A 25,345-nucleotide genomic window follows, 5' to 3' on the forward strand; every position below is an offset into this window, starting at 1 on the left:
CCAAATAAGCATTTTCTTGGTTTTCGCACTATAACTTTTGTTTAAGTAAATAGAAATCTATGAAATTTTGACACAGGGTTTATGACCACAAAAGGAAGGTTGGGATTGATTTTGGGAGTTTTGGTTCCAACAGTTTAGGAATTAGGGGCCAAAAAAGGGCCCAAATAAGCATTATTCTTGGTTTTCGCACAATAACTTTAGTATAAATAAATAGAAATCAATGAAATTTGAACACAAGGTTTATGACCACAAAAGGAAGGTTGGGATTGATTTTGGGAGTTGAGGTCCGAACAGTTTAGGAATTAGGGGCCAAAAAGGGGCCCAAATAAGCATTATTCTTGGTTTTCGCACAATAACTTTAGTATAAGTAAATAGAAATCAATGAAATTTAAACACAAGGTTTATGACCACAAAAGGAAGGTTGGGATTGATTTTGGGAGTTGAGGTCCGAACAGTTTAGGAATTAGGGGCCAAAAAGGGGCCCAAATAAGCATTTTTCTTGGTTTTCGCACCATAACTTTAGTATAAGTAAATAGAAATCTATGAAATTTAAACACAAGGTTTATGACCATAAAAGGAAGGTTCGGATTGATTTTCGAAGTTTTGGTCCCAACAGTTTAGGAATAAGGGGCCCAAAGGGTCCAAAACTAAACTTTGTTTGATTTCATCAAAAATTGAATAATTGGGGTTCCTTGATATGCCGAATCGAACTGTGTATGTAGATTCTTAATTTTTGGTTCCGTTTTAAAATTGGTCTACATTAAGGTCCAAAGGGTCCAAAATTAAACTTAGTTTGATTTTAACAAAAATTGAATCCTTGGGGTTCTTTGATATGCTGTATCTAAAAATGTACTTAGATTTTTGATTATTGGCCCAGTTTTCAAGTTGTCCAAATCGGGGTCCAAAATTAAACTTTGTTTGATTTCATCAAAAATTGAATAATTGGGGTTCTTTGATATGCCAAATCTAACTGTGTTACTGTATGTAGATTCTTAATTTTTGGTCCCGTTTTCAAATTGGTCAATAGTTATCAAAAGTACCAGGATTATAGTTTTATACGCCAGACGCGCGTTTCGTCTACATAAGACTCATCAGTGACGCTCAGATCAAAATAGTTAAAAAGCCAAACAAATACAAAGTTGAAGAGCATCGAGGACCCAAAATTCCAAAAAGTTGTGCCAAATACGGCTAAGGTAATCTACTCCTGGGGTAAGAAAATCCTTAGTTTTTCGAAAAATTCAAAGTTTAGTAAACAGAAAATTTATAAAAATGACCATATAATTGATATTCATGTCAACACCGAAGTGCTGACTACTGGGCACATTAAAGTCCAAAGGGTCCAAAATTAAACTAAGTTTGATTTTAACAAAAAATGAATTCTTGGGCTTTTTTGATATGCTGACTCTAAACATGTACTTAGATTTTTGACCCAGTTTTCAAGTTTGTTCAAATCAGGATCCAAAATTATTATATTAAGTATTGTGCAATAGCAAGAAATTCTCAATTGCTCAGTATTCAGCAATAGCAAGAAATCTTCAATTGCACAGTATTGTGCAATAGCAAGAAATTTTCAATTGCACAGTATTGCGCAATAGCAAGAAATCTTCAATTGCACAGTATTGTGCAATAGCAAATATTTTCAATTGCACAGTATTGCACAATAGCAAGAAATATCTAATTGCACAATATTGTGCAATAGCAAGAAATTTTCAATTGGAGTTATCTTTCTTTGTTCAGAATAGTAGTTGAATCAACTTAAATCATTGTTTTATACAATATACAATGTATATTCACTTTTACTACCAACCAATTTTTACCATTCAGTGATAACAAGCACTTTGTTTTACATTTTAATATTTTATGATGTATTTAAGAGTAATTATTGTTGCAAACTCCATTCGAAATTTGAATTGATATCAGTTTTGGAAAAAGGGAAAGGGGGATGTGAAAAAAAAAATGGGGGGTAAATTTTTCTCATTTCAGATTTCATAAATAAAAAGAAAATTTCTTCAAACATTTTTTTGAGAGGATTAATATTCAACAGCATAGTGAATTGCTCAAAGGCAAAAAAAAAAATTTAAGTTCATTAGACCACATTCATTCTGTGTCAGAAACCTATGCTGTGTCAACTATTTAATTTTAGATTTAAATAAGTTTGAAGAAGAAATCTTTAATTGATTTGTAAAATCTTGACATTTGTTTTGTGTAAAAAAACCCATATAATGTCAAAAATTTGATCACAATCCAAATTCAGAGCTGTATCACGCTTGAATGTTTTGTCCATACTTGCCCCAACTGTTCAGGGTTCGACCTCTGCGGTCGTATAAAGCTGCGCCCTGCGGAGCACCTGGTTTAAATTTATTTGAACATTGAACTAATAAAAATCAATGCAAGATTTGAAATGCATTTTCATTGTATATTTTTATGGATAAGTGCTGTTATATGGAATAATATGAACTGTGACTACACATGTGAGATCATTGTCAGATATCTTTAAATGAAAGGTTCCGTACTGAAAAAAAAGCATCATTACAGATATTTGTTTTATAAATCTGCCTTCAGCTTCACTGATAGTTGATATGATACGTTAGTTTACATTTAACATTTACTGTAAATATCCAAATTGGTAATACCATATCATTGCATGATTGGCGTGATTATATCGTAAAACTGCAGGTTAGTCATAATGGTGCCATATCATTTTTTTTAGGCATTAAAACGCCACATCATTCATTGTATAACATACATTTTTATAATGCCATCAACATTGTGATGTTATTAATTAGAATTAAGACGTCTTTTGTAGTGTAAAACATATCTTGATATGTACTCATTTATTTTAAATGTCCATTAAACAAATTTCGTAATATTTCTAGATTTTTTTTAATTCACTATGCATTATTTGTGACGATGTTTGAAAATAACCAAGCCTCTAGTTGCTTTTTATCAACACAACAGGAAAAACCTTGACAACAGCCCTTTACGGACGTTCAGATCTCCTAAATTTATTTAGAAGAAACTTATCAATGGAACAAACCATCCACAGGCGTTCGCATGAGCTCAAACAGGAACGAGACCGGGTGCGTCAAACGATAAGGGTAGGATTGCTCTCAATCTTTACAATGGTTAAAATTCATTTGATATTCATAAAAACATTATGTTTATTGATGGTCATTTGAAATGTCATGAAGTTATTGGCCTCAGATTGAAACAAAAAGCCCTTGTAGACGGAGTTCACTGATTGGACTAGAAAACTCCTTATAACTTTATATTAGATTCTTGTCACTTCGGCGCCTGGTTAAATCAGCACCTGGTTAAATTGACATTTAGACAAATCGGCACCCAGGGTAGTTATTTCGGCACCTTTGATTAACATTTATTTATGTCTTTAAAGTCAATCATCATCTCTAAAAAGAAATAAAACAACTCGTTATAAATGTCATGCGCGTCAAAAGCGCTATTCTGGATTTACGCTAAAAGCATAGTATCCAAAGGTGGTACCTAACACTACAGGCAGATAACTCTGTAAATTCAACTAAATGTTTTAATAACAGTGTGTTGTTAAAGGAATATTAAGCTCCTCAATGATCAAAACTTGTGTTTGTCAAACTGCTATATCACTGGTATTAAAGAGATAATCGTAACTGCAATTACAACTATCCCAATATGGCGACTGCAGATATAGGTAAAATCTTCACAGTCATTTTTTGTCGAGCCTGCAACTTTTGTTGCAGAAAGCTCGACATAGGGATAGTGATCCGGCGGCGGCGGCGGCGGTGTTAGCTCACTTCTTAAAAGCTATATATTTTAGAAGATGGAAGACCTGGATGCTTCATATTTTGTATATAGATGACTCATGTTACGAAGTTTCCGTCAGTCACATGTCCATTGTCCTTGACCTCATTTTCATGGTTCAGTGACCACTTGAAAAAAAAGTTGATTTTTTGCAATGTTAAATTCTCTATTACTGTAAGTAATAGGATAACTATATTTAGTATGTGCGTACCTTGCAAGGTCCTCATGCCCGTCAGACAGTTTTCACTTGACCTCAACCTCATTTCATGGATCAGTGAACAAGGTTAAGTTTTGGTGGTCAAGTCCATATCTCAGATACTATAAGCAATAGGTCTAGTATATTCGGTGTATGGAAGGACTGTAAGGTGTACATGTCCAACTGGCAGGTGTCATCTGACCTTGACCTCATTTTCATGGTTCAGTGGTTATAGTTAAGTTTTTGTGTTTTGGTCTGTTTTTCTCATACTTTATGCAATAGGTCTACTATATTTGTTGTATGGAATGATTGTAAGGTGTACATGTCTAGCGGGCAGATGTCATCTGACCTTGACCTCATTTTCATGGTTCAGTGGTTATAGTTAAGTTTTTGTGTTTTGGTCTGTTTTTCTCATACTATATGCAATAGGTTTACTATATTTGTTGTATGGAATGATTGTAAGGTGTACATGTCTAGCGGGCAGATGTCATCTGACCTTGACCTAATTTTCATGGTTCAGTGGTCAAAGTTAAGTTTTTGAGTTTTGGTCTTTTTATCTAATACTATATGTCATAGGTCTACTATATTTTGTGTATGGAAATATTTTATGATCTATACGTCAGTCGTGCAGGTTTTATTTGACCTTGACCTGGTTTTCAAGGTTCATTGCTCAGTGTTAAGTTTTTGTGTTTTGGTTTATTTTCTTAAACTATAAGCAATAGGTCAACTATATTTGTTGTATGGAAGCATTGTTAGCTGTACATGTCTGCCTGGCATATGGTTCAACTGACCTTGACCTCATTTTCATGATTCATGTTAAGTCTATGTGACAGTCGTAATAAAGCTTTAGATTTAGGAGTATCAACATAATATCAATGATTAGTAAAGAAGGCGAGACATTTCTGTGTGTGCACTCTTGTCTCAAATGTGCACGGCATGTGTTTGTCAATAGTTACTCAGCTGCAAGGTTTTTCTATACCATTACATCATATTTGAATCGTAACGGTGCACTGGAATTGCCTAAGCGCTTTGAAAATTGCCGTTGAAAAATTCGGAATGATAATCGTAACTCTAAGGCATTTTTCTTCTTTGATAATCGTAATTTCTTTACCGGATAATAGTAACTGAAACATAATAAATGTGTCTTTCAGCATTTCAATGGTATTATGTGTGTTAAAAATACAAATTTCCAGTTTAACGATGAAACTTACGCATATAAAAAAAAGGAAGAAACTTACAGGTTAACATCTAGGAAAAATTTTCTTATATTATCTCTATTTATAACTTACAACAATATGCATAACTTTTTAAAATATATACATGTACCTGTAAAAGATATGGAAAATGAAGCAGCTGTCGAGTCAGTTATTGTGGTTAGTATAGATAATTTTAGTTTGCGCGTTTAACTTTGTTTTTTTTGTTTGTTTTTTTTTTTTTTTGGGGGGGGGGGGGGGGGGTGGAGGTATCCAAATAGTGCAATCCTTTCAATTCATTGCTCAAAATTAAAAGTCACGTACAAAGTATACCACATTTTCATATGTCATATGTTTTGCCTCCAATTTCACGTTTATACTAAAATTCTGCGCGAAATGAACAAAAGATTCCATTAATAACTTTTTAATTGCATCATCGGATTTCACAGTTGATACTTTTATCGGTAGGTATGGGTGTTCATATTTCCCTTTTCCTTATATTTCAATAAATATAGCCGTCCATATTTTTTCCCTTGGATTAACTTTTTTCTATATTATACTGATATAATATATGATTTTAAAAATTAAATTCAAATGTTTTGATCAAATACCCATGCATTTTATGACGTTACTTTAAACAGTGTGGATGGTAAAGGATCTAGAATAGTTACCAGTTTATTGTTACTATTGTTTATAATACTTGTTACTTTTGTTTTTTGTTTTTATTAGCCTTACTCTTAGTCTTACGAAACATTTGACGGACTGTAAAAAAAACACAAATATAAATGATATATATGTATATTGATAAATTACATCAGAAGCAAGGCATAACATGTAGATCATCACAGTCGGAACTGGTTTAATTACAAAGATTTTTATAGATTTTAAAACAAATATTTTGTGCTTCAGAAAAATGCATGACAATTACGTAAGGCTAATTTTTGATTTCATTTAATAGAAAAGTACTAATTATATGGCAAGTATGCAAGTACAAAAATGTTCCTTGTTTAGTACCTTTAATATTTTTCTCTACATTATCTTCCATGCGCAAAGGCTCCATGTTGAAGGCTGTAAATTGACCTATAATGGTTTACGTTAATTTATAAATTGTTATTTGGATAGAGAGTTGTCTCATTGGCACTCGCACCACATCTTCCTATGCAGTTTAGTATGGTGTTCATTATCACTGAACCAGTATAAATTTGTTTAGGGGCCAGCTGAAGGACGCCTCCGGGTGCAAGAATTTCTCGTTGCATTGAAGACCTGTTGGTGACCTTCTGCTGTTGTCTGCTCTATGGTCGGGTTGTTGTCTCTTTGGCACATTCCCCATTTCCATTCTCAATTTTATATATGCAGCATACTTTTCATATATCAAGTATTTGTGAAATTTTTAATTAGTTTGTTTCTTATATGGCGGAATATGCGTTATTTTTTTCTCAACGTTGCAGTCATTCTTTGAATAAGTATTTCTAGTAAGAAAATTTAAACCCACATCAATTTTATTTCTTGATTTTCGGGCTTTGGGCCAAACTATAAAAGAACACAAATCCATGTTTGCCAATGAAATCCACGTTAGAATGTGCTTAAGTTCCCGGGGGCAGAAATAGCACATATAGCCACCTGCAATACATGAATTAAAACAATATTTACTATATTTACTATATTTTTATTCAGGATAAATTACTGTTTGTTTACCGTCTTAATCAAAAATCTAATGGAGGGCGACACATGCGTTTCGTCTGCCAATTATTGCCATATATCATAAGTTCCTTTCAAATTGCCTCTTCGCTCATTCCCATATTTTGCGACATCCCTAGTTCTTGGAAATTTTCGTATGTTAACAAAGTTCGTGTTTTCCCATTTCCAAATTCCTTCAAGCTTGTTTACCCTTCCAATTTTATGATGTACTTGTACATGTATGTAGCTGTTTTCATTAGAACTATTAATAATACTAGAACACACCCGCGAAATCGCGGGCATTCAGAGCGTAGTTTAAAGTATCAGTATGTAAAGTGTTGTTGGAAGAATTTTGTTAAATACAGAATGACTGGAGAATTTCAGCAAAAGTATCATAAGTCATAGGTTATTGGGGACAGGAAAATATTTATTTTTACCCTCCACCTTTATTTCCAAAGTTCCCAATTTTTGGTTTTCTATCAATTTCAATATGAACATACATTTAGTATGTTATGAACATTTATTTAAGTAAGGAGCCTGTAATTCAGTGGTTGTCGTTTGTTTATGTGTTACATATTTGTTTTTCGTTCATTTTTTGTACATAAATAAGGCCGCTAGTTTTCTCGTTTGCATTGTTTTACATTGTCATTTCGGGGCCTTTTGAAGCTGAGTATGCGGTATGGGCTTTGCTCTTTGTTGAAGGCCGTACGGTAACCCATAATTGTTAATTTCTGTGTCATTTTGGTCTCTTGTGGAGAGTTGTCTCAACATGGCAATCATACCACATCTTCTTTTTTTTTTGTAATCAATGAATTTTGTAAAAGATTTAATGACTGGAGAATTTCAGAAAAAGTATCAAAAGTTCACATGAATAATTTTAGCGCTTATCTGTATATTATGAACCGATTCATTACTATATAAATAAAGCGTATTTACTTTCAATTCTAAGTTTACTAATCGATCCATGGTGATCATTGATATAGTATACAGACCCTCTCTCTTTAATAAACTCTGTGACTGCCGTGGATAGTAAACTTGAAAATGATAGCAGATAAAATTCTGAAAATACACTTTATTCATAGTATATGTATGTTCAAAGTATACAGAAACACGCAAACCGGAAGTCTAATCTGACTTAAAATTTCGTACAATGACGGGACAATACCCGGATGCCTTTTTTCTCGTTTTTCTCCTAAAATAACTCAATCTGAATAATCATATGAATGGATGACAAATGCGACTATGCACTGTACCTATAGGACACAGAGGCGTGTCGATTAATTTATTGTGGAAAGAAGAGAAGCGACACCAAAAATGAGGTCTTCTCGTTTAATAGTATAGATATGCATAAAAAGAAATGTCATAAGATGTTGGAACGTTTCGTAATTAATTCATCGCCATAATTTCATCATATGCTATCAGATATACGTTTTTATTGTCAATATCAATAAAAAAAACCTTCCAGTTACGATTATCTTTTCCTTTCCTTAATACCATAATTACGATTATCTTTTTTCCGAGTTACGATTTTCATCACGAATTTTTCAACGGCAATTTTCAAAGCGCGTAAACAATTTCAGTGCACCGTTACGATTAAAAAATGATGTAATGGTATGGAAAAACCTTGCAGCTGAGTAACTATTGACAAAAACATGCTGCATTTGAGAAAAATGACTGTTAAGATTTTAACTATATCTGCCGTTGCCATATTTGGATAGTCGTAATTCCAGTTACGATTATCTCTTTAATACCAGTGTATATAACCAGTGTAATTTTTGAAAAAAAAACGGTTGGTTCAAAATTTTTGAAATTTTTATATTTTTGTTAAAGGGTCAAAGTAAATACAAGGATGTATAAGCACGCTAAAAGGTGAGTACAGCCCAGTAGTCAACACTTCGGTGTTGACATGAATATCAAGAATGTGGTCATTTTTATAAATTTCCCGTTTACAAAAGTTTGAATTTTTCGAAAAACTAAGGATTTTCTATACCAGGCATAGATTACCTTAGCCGTATTTGGCACAACTTTTTGGAATTTTGGATCCTCAATGCTCTTCAACTTTGTACTTGTTTGGCTTTATAAAATATTTTGATATGAGCGTCACTGATGAGACTTATGTTGACGAAACGCGCGTCTGGCGTACTAAATTATAATCCTGGTAACTTTGATAACTATTTACACCACTGGGTCGATGCCACTGCTGGTGGACGTTTCGTCCCCGAGGGTATCACCAGCCCAGTAGTCAACACTTCGGTGTTGACATGAATATCAAGAATGTGGTCATTTTTATAAATTTCCCGTTTACAAAAGTTTGAATTTTTCAAAAAACTAAGGATTTTCTATACCAGGCATAGATTACCTCAGCCGTATTTGGCACAACTTTTTGGAATTTTGGATCCTCAATGCTCTTCAACTTTGTACTTGTTTGGCTTTATAAAATATTTTGATATGAGCGTCACTGATGCGTCTTATGTTGACGAAACGCGCGTCTGGCGTACTAAATTATAATCCTGGTAACTTTGATAACTAATTATATTTCCAAAAAGGACCTAAATATATATATTCACTATCTGTACAACATAAAAACAACACTTTATTAATCGAGTCCGAAGCGCTTTTCTGGATAAACCTTCATCAAAACTGTCAAAAGCTGAATATTTGAAAGCTTAAAACAGTTGAGGAACTATAGATCTAAAAGGACAAATCCATATAAGAATAACATTATTTTATTTGTAATGGTTATTCTACATGAGAGAATTGAGTAAATTGTAAGAACGAAATTCAAATCTATAACGATACCATTAGATCGGACAAAGTGAATAGTGAACGTACTTCAGCCCGGTGACAAAGTGAGCGTGTTTAGGCATCAACCACCGTAAGATGAGGCTAAAGGAACACCGCCGTCATCTGAAGGACAATAAACAACAGGATACAAAAAATTATCCCTTTTGTCGAAATGTTTTATTTACGAGATTGCCGTATATTAGTAGCCGAAATATCTAAATAACATTGGTAGATAGTTGGAAATCATATCAAACCGGTCTCATTATTTTTAATATTGAATGATACTTGTATATCGACAATCATTTGTAATAACTTTTGCATGTCGATATTTTGGTCCTTTTTCAAAGTTCTTTTTTTTATCTCGGTCTTGAATGATTGTGTGGTCCTATATTATAACATGAACATCTGGAATAATTTCAGTTCAATGGTTGTATGACTATCATGTTGAAGGGGGTATTTATGTTGTAGTACGGATATCTAAAGCAACTGGCGAATAATTAAAACAAGAGTGCGCAAGCGGAAATGTCTAGACTTCTTTACAACAATTGATATTATGTTGATAATCCTAAATATAATGATTCGCTGTGAGCCAGTGTCGTACTTTGACATATAATGGTTTATATTTACAAATTATGACTTGGATGGTGAGTTGTCACATTGGCACTCATATCACATCTTCTTATATCTTTTAACTACAACTACAGTATCAAATACACTTTACATGATCCAATAAAATGAGGCCAAGGTCAGATAAACCAAACTTTAATTTGAAATACATATACACCCTACTATCATTCCTTGCACAAAATATGCTTGAAATATTGTTGACCTTTTGCATATTTAAAAAAACAAACTTAACCACGAAAACTTTATATTGATCAATGAAACAAGAAAACGAGGCCAAGGTCAGATTAACCCTGCAAGACCGACATTCACCTTACAATCATTCCATAACCCAAATATAGTTGACCTATATAGCTATTGCTTATAGTATTAGAAAAACAGACCAAAACGCAAAAACTTTTCAACCATAAGAATGAGGTCAAAGTCAGATGAAAACTGTCAGTTGAAAATGTACACCTGACAATTATTCCTTGCACCAAATATAGCAGACCTATTGCCTATTGTATATGAAAACTGACCAACACATACATACGTAACAATAACAATTGAACCATTACAATGAGGTCAAGGTCAGATGATACCTGTACACCTGACAATTCTTCCATACACCAAATATTACTAGTAGACCTATAATAGATTATATTATCTAAGATATGGACTTGAACACCAAAACTTAACCTTCTTTTCTAATCCCTGCAAGGTACGCACATACCAAATATATAGTTATGCTTATAATTACTTATAATAAGAGAGAAATTAAAATTACTAAAAATCCTAACTTATTTTTCATGTAGTCACTACACCATTAAAATGAGGTCAAGTATTGATTTTTGGTTGCTTGACGTCCAAAGTCACACATCAACAAACAACAACCACTGAATTTCAGAATTCTGACTTGGGACAGGCACATCCATAACAGAATATGACGGGTTAAAATATGTTAGCGGGATCTCAACCCTCCCCATAACCTGGGACAGTGGTGACCGTGTAACAGTACAATAGAAGAACGAACTATATAAATAAGTTGGAAAAGGCTTAACACAGCAGATGGATACTAACAGAAATACTACACAAAGTGGACGTGGCCGGGTATTTGTATATCCCAACAACAAAAAGACACCAAGTACAGATCTGAAAATTATGTCTGTTTCACTATATTTGTACTTAAAATTTTATTTTGTTTCCAAAATTAAAGACAAATAAATTTACTATTATTACGAAACATCTCAAATTAATGATTAAACTTTGATAGATTGGTAACCGTCTATAAATGTAATGAACAAATGTATATATAGCTTTATATTATATTTTTTCAACAGACATATATATACGAGTCAGTTTAATTCAACACCTTTTAAACCGAAGCAAATTTTACTTTATTTTAAATACTCTACACTGAATTTTCCTTTTCGAAACAGTAAGAATCGGTATTAACTATTTTGAAAAATCCCGTGATTGTCAAAGACACTTGAGATAACATAGTGGACAGGTGCATATTCTACTTTCCATTTCGAAACTATGAATGGAGTTAGCTAGTGTAAAACTAATGTTGTATGCAATAAGTACTTGGTCACTCTCTTTTTTATATTCTATAACATGTTAATAACATGCACTGCATTAAAGAATTTAAAAATTGTTCACACGTTATAACAAATACCGGACTGTTAAGATCTGTTAAATATCCCTGTATGGGCACCTCTTTTAAAGGTGAAGATTAACATATTTTCGGAAAATCACTGGATCATTTCAAAGACCTTGTCAGTGTACTTGTGAGTTTGAGACACAACTAGAAATAATATCGACGTTAAAAATTGAAAGAAAAAAAAATAATGCCAGAATCTTTAGCAGGAATTCCACCTATGGTGATCGGAGGTAGCATTATAAGTGCTGTTTCGTTGATTTTTCATATTATTGGATTTTCAACCACTTATTGGTATAAAGAACAGACTCCATTCGGCGTCGAACATTTGGGACTATGGAAATCGTGTGGTCCAATAGATGGAGTGGAAAGATGCTTTAACATTGCAGGTACATGTATTATCAATTTCATTTTTACATTTAAAAAATAAATCTTTTCTGTACAGTAGTTGCGTGAATCAAATTTTGACCAGATGAAGTTTACGTTATGTTCTAGGACAAGATCAAGCCATTTTAAAAAGGGGGAGGGGATCCCAACCAAGGAAAAAAAAAGAACACATGTTCCCATTCAAATGCATTGATCGTAAAAAACAAAAGGGGGGTCCAACCCCCATGACCCCACCCCTGGATCTGCCACTGGTAATATTCAAATAAGTATTAAAATTCAACACATTTTAAACAGAGGCAAATTCAACTTTCCTTTTTCAGCTTTCAACAAGTGACATTGTAAATTGTCTCTCTTTTCTTGTCGAGTTTGTTAACAATAATAAATACTTTATTCAGAAGCAATACAGCTTATAGAATATACAATTTTACAATATTTTGTATCAGTGAAATATAAATACAATAATTATACACAATACATGTATGGCGGAGAATGAAAATAAATTCATATGATAAATAATTAATACAACTACATATTACGAATTTTTTCAATATTAAACAAAAATTTACCTAAATTATTAAGTTCTTTCACATTGTGAACTGATAACAACTGTATAAGTTTAAAAGTGGATGGATATTGCCAATAATATTTCTTAATGTATAGTTTTCTTACATCACTATATCTATTACATTCTAGAACAACATGGTATTCATCTTCTACAATATTGTTATTGCACATAGTACATAATCTATTTTCTCTATCTACATTGTAATATCTGCCTGTTTCTATGTTGAGGCTATGGGCGGATATACGATATTTACATATAAAAGGTTTATATATTTGATTAACAGGTCTATCTAAATAAAATTGCAGTATATCTGCGTCATATATATATCTGTAAAGTATACATTTTGATGAATTATTAAAAAAAAGCATTAGCATCAGCAATAAAGGTATCTTTCACTCTTTGTTTTAACTCATGTATGAATATATCAACATTATTTACGCTTTGTTTTAGCCATACATCATGAAAACCATATCTACATAAAATATCTTTGACTGAACATGCCCAATTCGATTTGTCATTGGGTTTTTTAAATGAACTCTCCAACATATCTTCATAACATGCTTTAAGTATACAGTTATCAGTATTTAATAATTTAAACCAAAACTGAATCAGTCTTCTTTGTCTTTCATAATACATTGGATAACGTCCCAATTCACAGTACACCATGTTATTTACAGCAGTTTTTCTAACCTTTAGAATTCGTTTTAAAAAATATAAATGTACTTTCTCTATATCATCAGCTTTATGATTACCCCACACTACACAGCTATAATTAAGTATACTAGATACATAAGTATCAAATAAGGACAGTAACGTTTCACAGTTATAATATTCATCTACAATTTTACTACATAAAGCAAAAACAGCTTTTCTTCCTTGATTGGCTAACATTTTTTGTGTATGTAAAAAACTGCCATTATAATTAAAAAGAATACCCAAATATACAAAACTATCACATATATCTATTTGGTTGTTATTCAAAAACCATTTTTCTTGACTTTTTACACTACCTCTATTTCTAAACACGACCACTTTAGTTTTAGACATATTAATATATAAACCATATTCCTCTGCAGAAGAGTTTACAGTATTTATCATATTTTGCAGATCATCTATGTTCTCACTAAATAAAACAGTGTCGTCTGCATACATAAGTAAAAATAAATTTAAGGATTTCAATTCATATGACTGACAGCCATTACTGATTAGCTCTACTTCCATATCATTGACATACAACGAGTATAATAAAGGGGATAAAGATTCCCCTTGCATCAAGCCAGTATTACAATTAAAAAAATCTGAAATTTTTCCATTACACTTTATACTAGTTTTCAATTTAGAATACATAGATTTAATTACAGTAAGAAGTTTACCAGTAACGCCACATCTAACTAATCTCAACCACAATTTTACATGAAAAACACTGTCAAACGCTTTAATATAATCGATAAAACAGCAATATAAGCGTTTACCTTTTCTTAATGACTTAGAAATCAGGGAATGAAGACAGAAGATGGCATTAGAAGTGCCGTATCCAGGACGGAATCCAAATTGTGCATCTGTCAGAGTGTTGTTAATCTTGCACCATGTTATAAGTCTTGAATTAATCAACGACGTAAATAGTTTTCCTAAATGTGACACCAACGAAATACCTCTGTAGTTTCCAGGATCGTCAGGATTTCCTTTCTTAAAAATTGGAATTAAAATACATTTCACCCATATTTCAGGAAAATTTCCAGAACATAAAATATTGTTGAACAGTTTGCAAAGTACAGGTTTCAATAAAGTTTTACCAAACAGTATATACTCATTCATTATATCATCATAACCAGTCGACTTGTCTCTTTTTAGTTTTTTGATGCACGAATCCAGTTCTTTTTCTGTAAACGGAAGATCAAGTTCCTCAAAAACTGTTTCCGGAGTATCACTCGTTCCAACATTCACTTCGGGCGGTTTAGACATAAGTTTTTTAAAATGTTCCTCGAATTGGTCCAATGAAATGTTATTTTTAACGCGCTTTTTACGTTTTTTAAAATTCTTATAGAAACGTTTCGGATTTTTCTTCCTTAGTGACGACAGCATATTTACTCGTTGGTTCTTATAATGTCTTTTAAGTCTTGTTTCGCAGCACTTATACTTTTGCTTTGAAAGGTTAAAGTTAATTCTGTTTTCATCCGAGCGGTATTTGTTAAAACTGTCTAATGCATTTTGATATTGTATGTATAATGTTTTGCATTCATCGGTAAACCAAGGCTTGTCCGCATTAGATTTGTGAACTTTATCGCCATTTTCACAAAATTCACACTGTTCTTTGTATGTTACTTCAGATTTCGTATACTGTTCATATATATCAGTTAAAAGATTATTAAGTCTTTCTACACACGTATCTATATCGCTGTTTTCGTCAAAATTTACCAGTAGATCATCAAACTTTTGTGTGTTGAGTATCAATTTACTTCTGATATCATCTTCTGACCCTTCATTCCAGTTAAATATATTGAACTTAGTTTTATTACAATGACATTGACCGTAAGACTGATTATTACCCTTAAGGTACAATTCAACTACTATTGGAGCATGACATGAATACATATTAAATGGTTCAACATAAAAAGATTTAAAACATTTAAACATTTCACTTTGTGTAAACAATAAATAATCAATAACGCTACTACCGTTTTTATTATTAAATGTTATTTTCCCACTATCTGTTCCAAATCTGCCGTTACATATACGTAGACCGGACGACTGGCATAACTGCAATATACGCTGACCAAAACTATTTGGAGGTTTAATGTCTTCAGATTTTCTATTACAAATATAACTATCATTTACATAGTCAATAAAAGAAATACTGTTAATCAGTTCTTTATCCAATGTATCATTAACTATATTGTCCGCTTTTAGACCTACTCGTCCATTCAAGTCGCCTATCACAGCCACAGTTCCTAATGTACTATAATGTTCAATATTTTCTTGCAGTATATCGAAAACATCTATATCATATTTACGGTAAAATACATTTTTATCAGGCGGCATATAAATAGCACAAATATACAAATCTAAACCATTTAAACATACATTTTTGTCAATTTTTAACCAGATCATACTATCTGCACAACAATTCAATAAAGTAGTATAGGGAGTTAACCATTTCTTATAAAAAATGACTACACCTCCTCCTTTACATTTTTCTCTATACACAAATTCTTTTTCGTAGCCTTTCATTTCAAATTCATCGGGACATTTAAGCCAGCATTCATTTAGACACAATATATCATATTTATTTACTAAATTCAAGAAATTTCTATCTGACAATTTCCGGATCAACCCTTTTGATATGTTCCAAGAGCAAATTTTCAAGGAACCACTATTTTTAGCACAATCATTCTCCGCTACCTCCTATTCCTTCCATAGCTCACCATTAACATACAATTTGTCTCCAGCAATATAAGCTTTTTTGTTTTTTTTCCTTTCTTTGAGCATGATGGGTACCAGTTTTTTCCGTCTTTCTAGAACCTCTTTGGGATACTGTGGGCTTATACCATAATTGGTGTTTTTTAAACGGTTTGAGACACTGCGGATCATTTCACGATCCTCGAATTTTCTAAATTTCACCACAATTGGTCTTGGTTTGGCTGCTCCATCTTTCCTTTTTCCTAAGCGATACGCTTTTTCCAAGGTTAAATACAATACTAAGTAAATTTGCAAATGCGGTACATTCACATTTAGAAAAAGTTTCCACAAGTCTCAGATGAGACAGATGTGAGAGGTTTTATTGAACTTCTTTTGAAATAGTTACACAATTTGCAATCTTTTAAGAACACGTAATTACAGATTGACGAGCTATAATTGTTAAAAAAGGTAATTTGATACCGTAACTTTAACATATTTAAATACTTTGTATTTCATGGTCATTGAAGAATGTGACTTGTGGCCGACTTCAAAACGTATAATGGACTGTGCACTTAAACTAAAAATAAGATTTGTTTTTATCCTTGTCAACTGGAATATGTTTAAAGGCGGACAAGGGGGATTTTTTCTCCTTTATATGATAAAAAATAAATTAAAAAAACTCTTGTATCTATAAAAGTTGGTCTAGCTACATAATTTTATGTATAGTGGTCAAAGCACTGTGTTCACACGTTTAGTTATTAATTGAACGTTTTTAAATTCTAGCCTTAAACCCCGAGGAGATTAAAGGGATGGTAGGGTGTTACGTTCCAGACCATATGAGTATTTGGACCGTACACGTACGGTCTATACTGTATGCGTACTTTTTCAAAATATACTCATACGGTCGGACTGTACGCGTACGAGCTGCTTAACTTTAAGACGCTGGACAAGTTTATTTACAACCGCTGGGTCGATGCCACTGCTAGTGGATTGTTTTTTATTCCCCGAGGGTATCAACAGCCCAGTAGTCAGCACTTCTGTGTTGACATGAATAATCATCGAATACGTATGGACATAATTATAAATTAACTGTTTATAAAACTGTGATTTTTTTTTATATATTTTAGGCTTTTTTACCTCAGGAATAGACTACATTAGCAGTATTTGGCAAAACGTTTAGGAATTTTTGGTCCACAATGCTCTTCAATTTCATACTTAATTTGGCCTTTTTAACTCTTTTAATTCGAGCGTCACTGACGAGTCTTTGGTAAACGAAACGCGTCTGGGGCAACTACGAAATTTCAACCCTGGTATCTATAATAAGTTTGATATACACACCATTAAAAGGGTAAGGGTCCATGCATCATTTTCGTTTTGGTTTATGGATAACACCTTATCTTTACTATAATTGGAATTAACAAAGCGGTTTTATACAGAAGAGAGCTACTTTTGTTGTTTTCATTGTTTTTGTATTTCATTGCTGTATCAAGACACCAGCAATTTCTCTTCTTGTTTTGCGCTTGGATTTTTTCATGAGAGAAATTTAATAAAGGTTTTGGATTTTTCTATAAAAATACAAGAACTATAATCGTATTTGAAACTATAAATAAAAAGTGAATAAAGTGTTCTGTAAGTTTCAATGGAAATGAACACGGTATTTTCATATAGACACTTACTTTTTTTTATTAAGAACAGTAGCACAGAAAAGTTCATACGCCTTCCCTTTTCAAAACATGCACACAAAAATAAAAGATGAATCGCCGTCTTTTTTTAAAACTGGTGTCCGGAGACAAGGTTGCTTTAAGAGACTAAAGGGAAAAAAATCGGAACTACCATTACAGCTATTATTCAACCCTGAAACTGAAGAAATAACAAATATTTTGCTGTTAGATCTTTTTAAAAAGACACGATCTATAAACAGATGGTTGTCAAAAATTATATTGTTTTTGGTAAGGCCTCGACTCATTATTATATTTTCTCTCTCGCAACTATGTATAAAATTGAGAATGAAAATGGAAAGAGTCAAAAGATACATACATACTTACGTCAACTTTATTCAAAGTCAAAATGCAGAACATTTAAAATTCAGTTCAAGAGAAGTCCGAGTCTGATGTCAGAAAATGTAACCAAAGAAAATAAACAAAATGACAATAATACATAAATAACAACAGACTACTAGCAGTTAACTGACATGCCAGCTCCAGACTTCAATTAAACTGAAAGTAACCTCCAGACTTCAATGAAACTGAAAGTTACCAATCACAAACACGGTTTTCACGTTTACAAAAAAAAAACACCTGTTTGGAGTACATTCCTACAAATCTCTTGAATTTATTACACAAACTCCCTTGTTTACATTGTACATTTCAACAACTCTCGTGAATGCATTTAACCAACTTTCTTAAAATGCTGAACAACTCTCTTTATAACAGTTACAAGTTTGAGCTTTCTAAAAAGCTGGGGACTCCTTCTCTCTAGCCTAGTTTAAGGTAATGTGTGTGCATGTGTTTGTTGATATTGTATTGGAAATGTTATAGATATTGATTGATATAAATTGGATTGACTTTAAGATTGCGTTATACACCCATGCTTTTAAAAAAGGTTCACTTTACTTGTTATTCTTTATCGTATTTAAGCCAATAGCTGTTGCTGTAACTCATAAAACAACCAATCAGAATTTATTTGTGATCAGTATTTATTGTGACAAATCGCAACTGTGTCCTGAATACAAGTCTCTTAAAAAAGGGCGGCAACTATCTTGAATCCATCGTGCGTTGTACGACTCTTTTCAATACATTGCAATAGTTCTCGTGAACACACTGTAAGATCTGAACTGAAATCATAAGTGAAATATTGTAATGCCGGCATTCCCCCCTTTTTATATATAAACCTATGTTTCTATGATACGACAGATTTGTGTATGTTAGTTTGTTAAGAAGTTTTATTTCACATACAGATTCCGTATTTTCGCGGTAGTTACCTTATTATACTATAAACTGAAATAAAACTCTTCTAATGATCTATTAATAAATTTAAAGTCAAAACCCATCTTTATTGATGAAGATCAATCCATGTTTACAAACAATATCAACAATACGGGAATTTCACTTGTGTGATCCATGGTTGCCGATTGGTAAACAATATGTAACAAGCTCTGCCATTGGTCAGTCGAAAGTATAAATACAAAAACAACAACAGAATCGACGGAGGGTTGGGTTAACCATGAATGGATAGTAACAAACTTAAATAGAAGCTTGAAAATGTCTGAGAAATACAGACAAGCGTTGGAAATTAACTTTGTTTTAATTTAAGATTGTCGGTGCCGGTGACGGTGCTATATACGGGTGCCGGTTACGGTGCTAAATACGGGTGACGGTGACAGTGACAAATACAGTCACCGGTCCCGGTGACGGTGCTAAGGTTGTCGGTGACGGTGTTAAGGTTGCCGGTGACGGTGCTAAGGTTGTGGCTCATGGTGCTAAAGTTGTTGGTATCGGTACTTAATATTTTTATTATACCAAGTTGGTGTGGTATAAGGTGGAATATGGTAGTAAAATCTTTATATAGGGAGATTATAGAAATAGTCTAAATAAGTGACAACTTTGCGACTTGACTGTTGAGAAATATACTAGTGTTGTATGTCTACGCAAGACCAATCATTACCGGGAACTCGACCAGACCAGTGACAGAGCCTGCAAGACCCATTCTCTCCAACGGAGATTATTTCTTTTCGTACTAATAAAATATGAAACTTTATTTATTTAGATATTTTATTTCATAACTGAGAATTATAGATAAACACAAGTATACGATCTCCCTTTCTGTAACGTGGTTTGGTCCGACGGTAAACAGCGAACGTCGAACCTTACACTTTATAGATTCTTTTACTCTCTTTTTCTTTGTGACCCTGTGTTCTCTGGTGGCCGACTCTAGCACCAGAGAGGCGGCGTTACAATATAATAGACTGTCACTACATTGCAATCCGGCATATAGTAAAACTCTTGCTAAAACATTACCAATTAAGAAAACTGCGTATGTTGTGATTTGAATGTCTCTTAAGGCCACACCAATTTAATTTCTTGTTCTACGGATTTTTGAACTCCAAAATTTGGGGCGAGCGAGCGATTTGAAAATTTTAATAAAAACATATTTAATTTGCAAATTTTTGAGGCGAAGCTTGAAAAGTAAAGGCGAGCGATTATAATTTTTTTTGTAAACATAAAATAGTAGGTTTTGACAATATTAAAGCTTGATTTATCACTTGTACTTTGACATTTCTTTAATTTCTGAAGTATTTTTTCCCTGTTCACCAAGAAATAATTAAATCTGGGTTATGTATGTGTGACTGACAATGAGACAATTCTCCTTCCAATTCATAATCAGTTTGGGGACAACCCCTTAATGTTATAAATATCCCTTTTACATGTTTTATGAGGGGTCAATATAAGTTATAATATATTTGTTAGTACAAAAGGCTCATATTTTCTCAAAGAACTATATATCTATCTGGTATTAAATGGTCAAAACATGTCCAAGAATTTTGTAATATTCCTGGACTTTAACCATGTTAACACATTTACTTGAACAGTTTAATATTATTCAAAATAAGTGGACCTCTTTTAGAAAAGTTGTTTAAAATATGATGTAACTCTCCTCTTTTTGAGTACAAAATTCTAAGTTTAAAAGGTTTTGTATAGAAGAACTATACAAATCCTTGGTATTTCTATTTTCTTTTCTACATCAGTAAAATGTCCCCTGGTCTGAGGGAGGGTTGTTCTCAACCTGATAATAACAAACACAGGTCAAAGTACGGCCTTTTACACAGGGCTTTGATACAGACCAAACAGCAGGCTATAAAGGACCCCAAAATTATTAGCGTACACAATTCGAAGAGGAAAACCAACGATCTAATTTATATATCATGTATATCCAAACGGGAAAATACCAATGAACAACATCAACAAACGATAACTGCTGAACGACAGGCCCCTGAATCGCCAGCATACAATATAATTGCAGTTGAAGGCAAATCCTTCAGAAGTTCTTTGTACTTTATTCTAAAAACGAACATTTTTTAATAGGGAATATAAGTAAGGGGGAAAGTAACCAATTTTTTGTTCTTTTTATAATATTTACAAAAAAACGGTGCAGGAAATGGACATGATTACATTTCCGGATGCGGGAAGCGGGAATATAAAAAAAAAATAAAAAAATTCTGTTTTGAAAAAAATAGGTGCGGGCGGGTCCGTCGAACAAGGAATCAAATTGGTGTGGCCTAAGAGAAATGATCAGGCTTCGCGCGAAAAGAAAATCCGAAAAAAAACTTAAGGTAAATGGCTTCTCTCATATACTCTGTGAGTATAAAGATGACAAGACGGATCAAATGTCTAGAATTTATCATTATAATGTATAATTGCAGATCAAACAGTACATAACTCTCACATCATAGCCACAGAAGTTCTTGAATGTCTTGCCCTTGGAGCCTTCCTCGCAGCTGTGGCTTGTGCTTTCCTCAAGATGTTCATATTGACGGAACAAGGCATGTTATTTGTTCTTACAGGATTGCTCAACTTGATGGCAGGTAAATAACTATATATGAAATTGTATTTAATTATTTTTTGGTGTTTGAAATTTCGGAAATATAAACGACAACAAATATGCAAATAATTCAGTGGTTTTTGTTTATTTATGTGTTACATATTTGTTTTTCGTTCATTTTATGTACGTAAATTAGGCCGTTAGTTTTCTCGTTTGAATTGTTTTACATTGTCGTTTCGGGGCATTTTTTAGCCGACTATGCGGTATGGGTTTTGCTCATTGTTGTAGGCCGTACGGTGACCTATAGTTGTTTATTTCTGTGTCATAATAATCTCTTGTTGAGACTTGTCTCATCGACAATCATACCACATCTTCTTGTGCATACATACAGTCACTCTCTAAATTTAAAAAAAGCTGAAAACCTTATGTTTGTTCTATTAAAAGTGAGATACGGTATGATTTATAATGAGACAACTATCCACGAGAGTTAAAATGAACGGGCAGTAAGGGGACGACCAATTGATATTCTGGGGGGGGGGGGGGGGGGGCAGGAGGATTTGTTTTTGATCGGTTATTTATTTTTGTAAACTATTAGGACAGATTATTCATTTTCTGCACAATTGAAGCAAGATTTTTCATTTTCATGAAAGCAGGGGACTGATTATTCATTTTCACAACTATATTTATGATTTTCGAAAACATACAATTTTTAAATGATTTGTTTATTATAAATAATACATGTATAGTCAAGTCATTATGTATCATTTAATCAGAATTAATCCTCCTCCTCTGCAGAAATGTATCTTTTATATTACCAACTGCATATACATGTATTGCATACATACATAACGTCTTTTTGTGTCGGGAAAAAGTAAAAACACAAAATACTGAACTCCGAGGAAAATTCAAAAAGGAAAGTCCAAAATCAAAAGGCAAAATCAAAAGTCCAAACACATCAAACGAATGGATAACAACTGTCATATTCCTGACTAGGTACAGGCATTTTCTAATGTAGAGAATGGTGGATTGAACCTGGTTTTAAGTTAAGCCTTTTTCAACTGATTTTTATAGTTCGTTCTTATGTTGTACTGTTATATCACTGTCCCATGTTAGGGGAGGGTTGGGCTCCCGCTAACATATTTAACCCCGCCACATTATTTATGTATGTGCCTGTCCCAAGTCGGAGCCTGTAAATCAGTGGTTGTCGTATGTTTATGTGTTACATATTTGTTTTTCGTTCATTTTTTTACATAAATAAGGCCGTTAGTTTTATCGTTTGAATTGTTTTACATTGTCTTATCGGGGCCTATTATAGCTGACCGTGTGGTATTGGCTTTGCTCATTGTTGAAGGCCGTACGGTGACCTATAGTTGTTAATGTCTGTGTCATTTTGGTCTTTTGTGCATAGTTGTCTCATTGGCAATCATACCACATCTTCTTTTTTATATAGTATTAAAGTTTGGTTTTAACCAGCCTCTTCTAAAAGTGTTGGCATAAATATTTCGCCGAGCGGAGTGAGGTAAAATTTTGTTTTAAAGGGTTTTGGAGCCACTGAAAGCCCAAGAAGCTATCGAACAAATAATGCAAAATCATGCTTTCTGTGTATTCCAAAGACCCTTTCTTAATCTGAAAATGCAAGTTTTGTTTTGATAATTTTTTGACAATATTTTGGTCTGAAAGCAAAATGTATAGATTCAGTGTAAGACTTAAGTTTCTAGGGACAACATCAAAAGACCAATATGCATGATAAAGCAAAAATGGAATTCACATAGTTAAGTCTGTGGCTGCTGTTTTTTTTTAAACTCATGATCAAGTTCATAACAACATAACTAGATTACAAAAGGAATGCAACACTTACAGAATACAGAAGGGCAATCAATGAACAAAAGACAAATGAATAAGAAACATTGATCCCGAAAAATCAGGGCTACGTCTGAGGGAAAACAGAACTCGCCGTGAACACAATTTGATATGGAGACAAGCGTTTGGTTTTGAAATTTCCTGCATTTGTCTCAAAGTAGTTACGGCCCTGATAAAATAAAAGTGAGGTAAGGTTTCCTGACACATCATACCTCAAGTTAAATGAAACCAATTTGCAGACATTTCAAGTACATGTATATTTAAATAATATTTATACTTTTATTATTAAAAAAATTGGGAAGTGTTTCCAGATTTTTTGTTGGGAAAAAAGATGAATTTATGAAGAATCTGGTGCCATCTCATACTTTCAATTAGACCTGCTGAGTTATTTATTTTCAATACATTGCAAGTCAGGTAATTTATTTTTCACCTTTAAGGTGGTACCTAACTCTACAGGGAGATAACTCTGTAAAATCAGCTAAACGTTTTAATTACGTTATGATGTTAATATTAAACCTCTCAATGATCAAAATAAGTGTTTTTCAAACTGCTATATAATCAGTGTAATTTTCCTGATAAAACCGTTGGTTCAAATTTTTTGAATTTTTTATATTTTTGTCAAAGTGTCAGAGTAAATACTTTGTCAAAATTTTATGAAAATTAAACGAGCCAAATTAATTTAAAAAACACATTTGTTTTCTTACAGGAGTATTTGCCTTGATCGGAGTCATTGTCTTCGCCACAACGTCAAATGGTTTTTTTACGATAGATTCGTCTAACTTGCACTACTCCTTCGGGTTATGTATCGTAGGTGGAATAGGAGGAGTGTTCTCTGGTATGGTATTCCTACTAGCATGGAGATGGGTGAGAAACTGAGGAAGACAACAAGATTGAAGAACTTTATGTTAACATGCCATCTTTATGATAATCACCGAAAGAATCTTTTAACTTTAACCATTTTGTTGTTTTGTTTTGTAGTTTTTATAATACAGTTAACTCTCGTTATCTCGAACTCGGTTGACTCGAAATTTCGGATGAGTCGAAGTTTTCACGTGGTCCCGAACTTTATTCCATACAAAGGTATGTAATTCGACTCCTGATGAGTCGAAATTGGATGAGTCGAAAATGTATATTATTATTTTCAATCTTATCAGTCTTAAGTGTGTACGCCTGTCATTGTGACAAAGTAGATCAGATATTTTAAGAATTTACATGTATGATTAAAAGAATGGAAAACTTGGAAAAAAGAAATCCGAAAGATATCAAATTTATTCGTTCATTGTTTAATCATACGTTTTTTGATTGAGTTAAGTCTGCCAATTGATATTTTATCGTATGTTTTTCTTTGTTGTGATGTTATGCTATTGTTTCAGAAAAAGGGAGAAGGTTTGGATCCATTAAAACGTTTAATCTCGCTGCAAATGTTTGCACCTGTCCTAAGTCAGGAATCTGATGTACAGTAGTTGTCGTTTGTTTATGTAATATATACGTGTTTCTCGTTTCTCGTTTTGTTTATATAGATTAGACCGTTGGTTTTCCCGTTTGAATGGTTTTACACTAGTAATTTTGGGGCCCTTTATAGCTTGTTGTTCGGTGTGAGCTAAGGCTCCGTGTTGAAGGCCGTACTTTAACCTATAATGGTTTACTTTTTAAATTGTTATTTGTATGGAGAGTTGTCTCATTGGCACTCA

At 32.9% G+C, this 25,345-nt stretch overlaps 1 long non-coding RNA gene across 1 annotated transcript; it reads left to right on the top strand.

Annotated features, from left to right (window-relative positions):
• Nucleotides 1-12,029: 12,029 nt before the first annotated feature.
• LOC143054139 (uncharacterized) lies at nt 12,030-24,608 on the top strand. The gene is made up of 3 exons (XR_012971571.1): nt 12,030-12,297; nt 21,676-21,837; nt 24,361-24,608. It is a non-coding gene; the product is annotated as an uncharacterized LOC143054139 (long non-coding RNA).
• The last annotated feature ends 737 nt before the right edge of the window (nt 24,609-25,345 follow it).

The sequence above is a fragment of the Mytilus galloprovincialis genome, chromosome 12, assembly GCF_965363235.1.
Source record: "Mytilus galloprovincialis chromosome 12, xbMytGall1.hap1.1, whole genome shotgun sequence".
NCBI classification, from domain to species: Eukaryota; Metazoa; Mollusca; class Bivalvia; order Mytilida; family Mytilidae; genus Mytilus; species Mytilus galloprovincialis.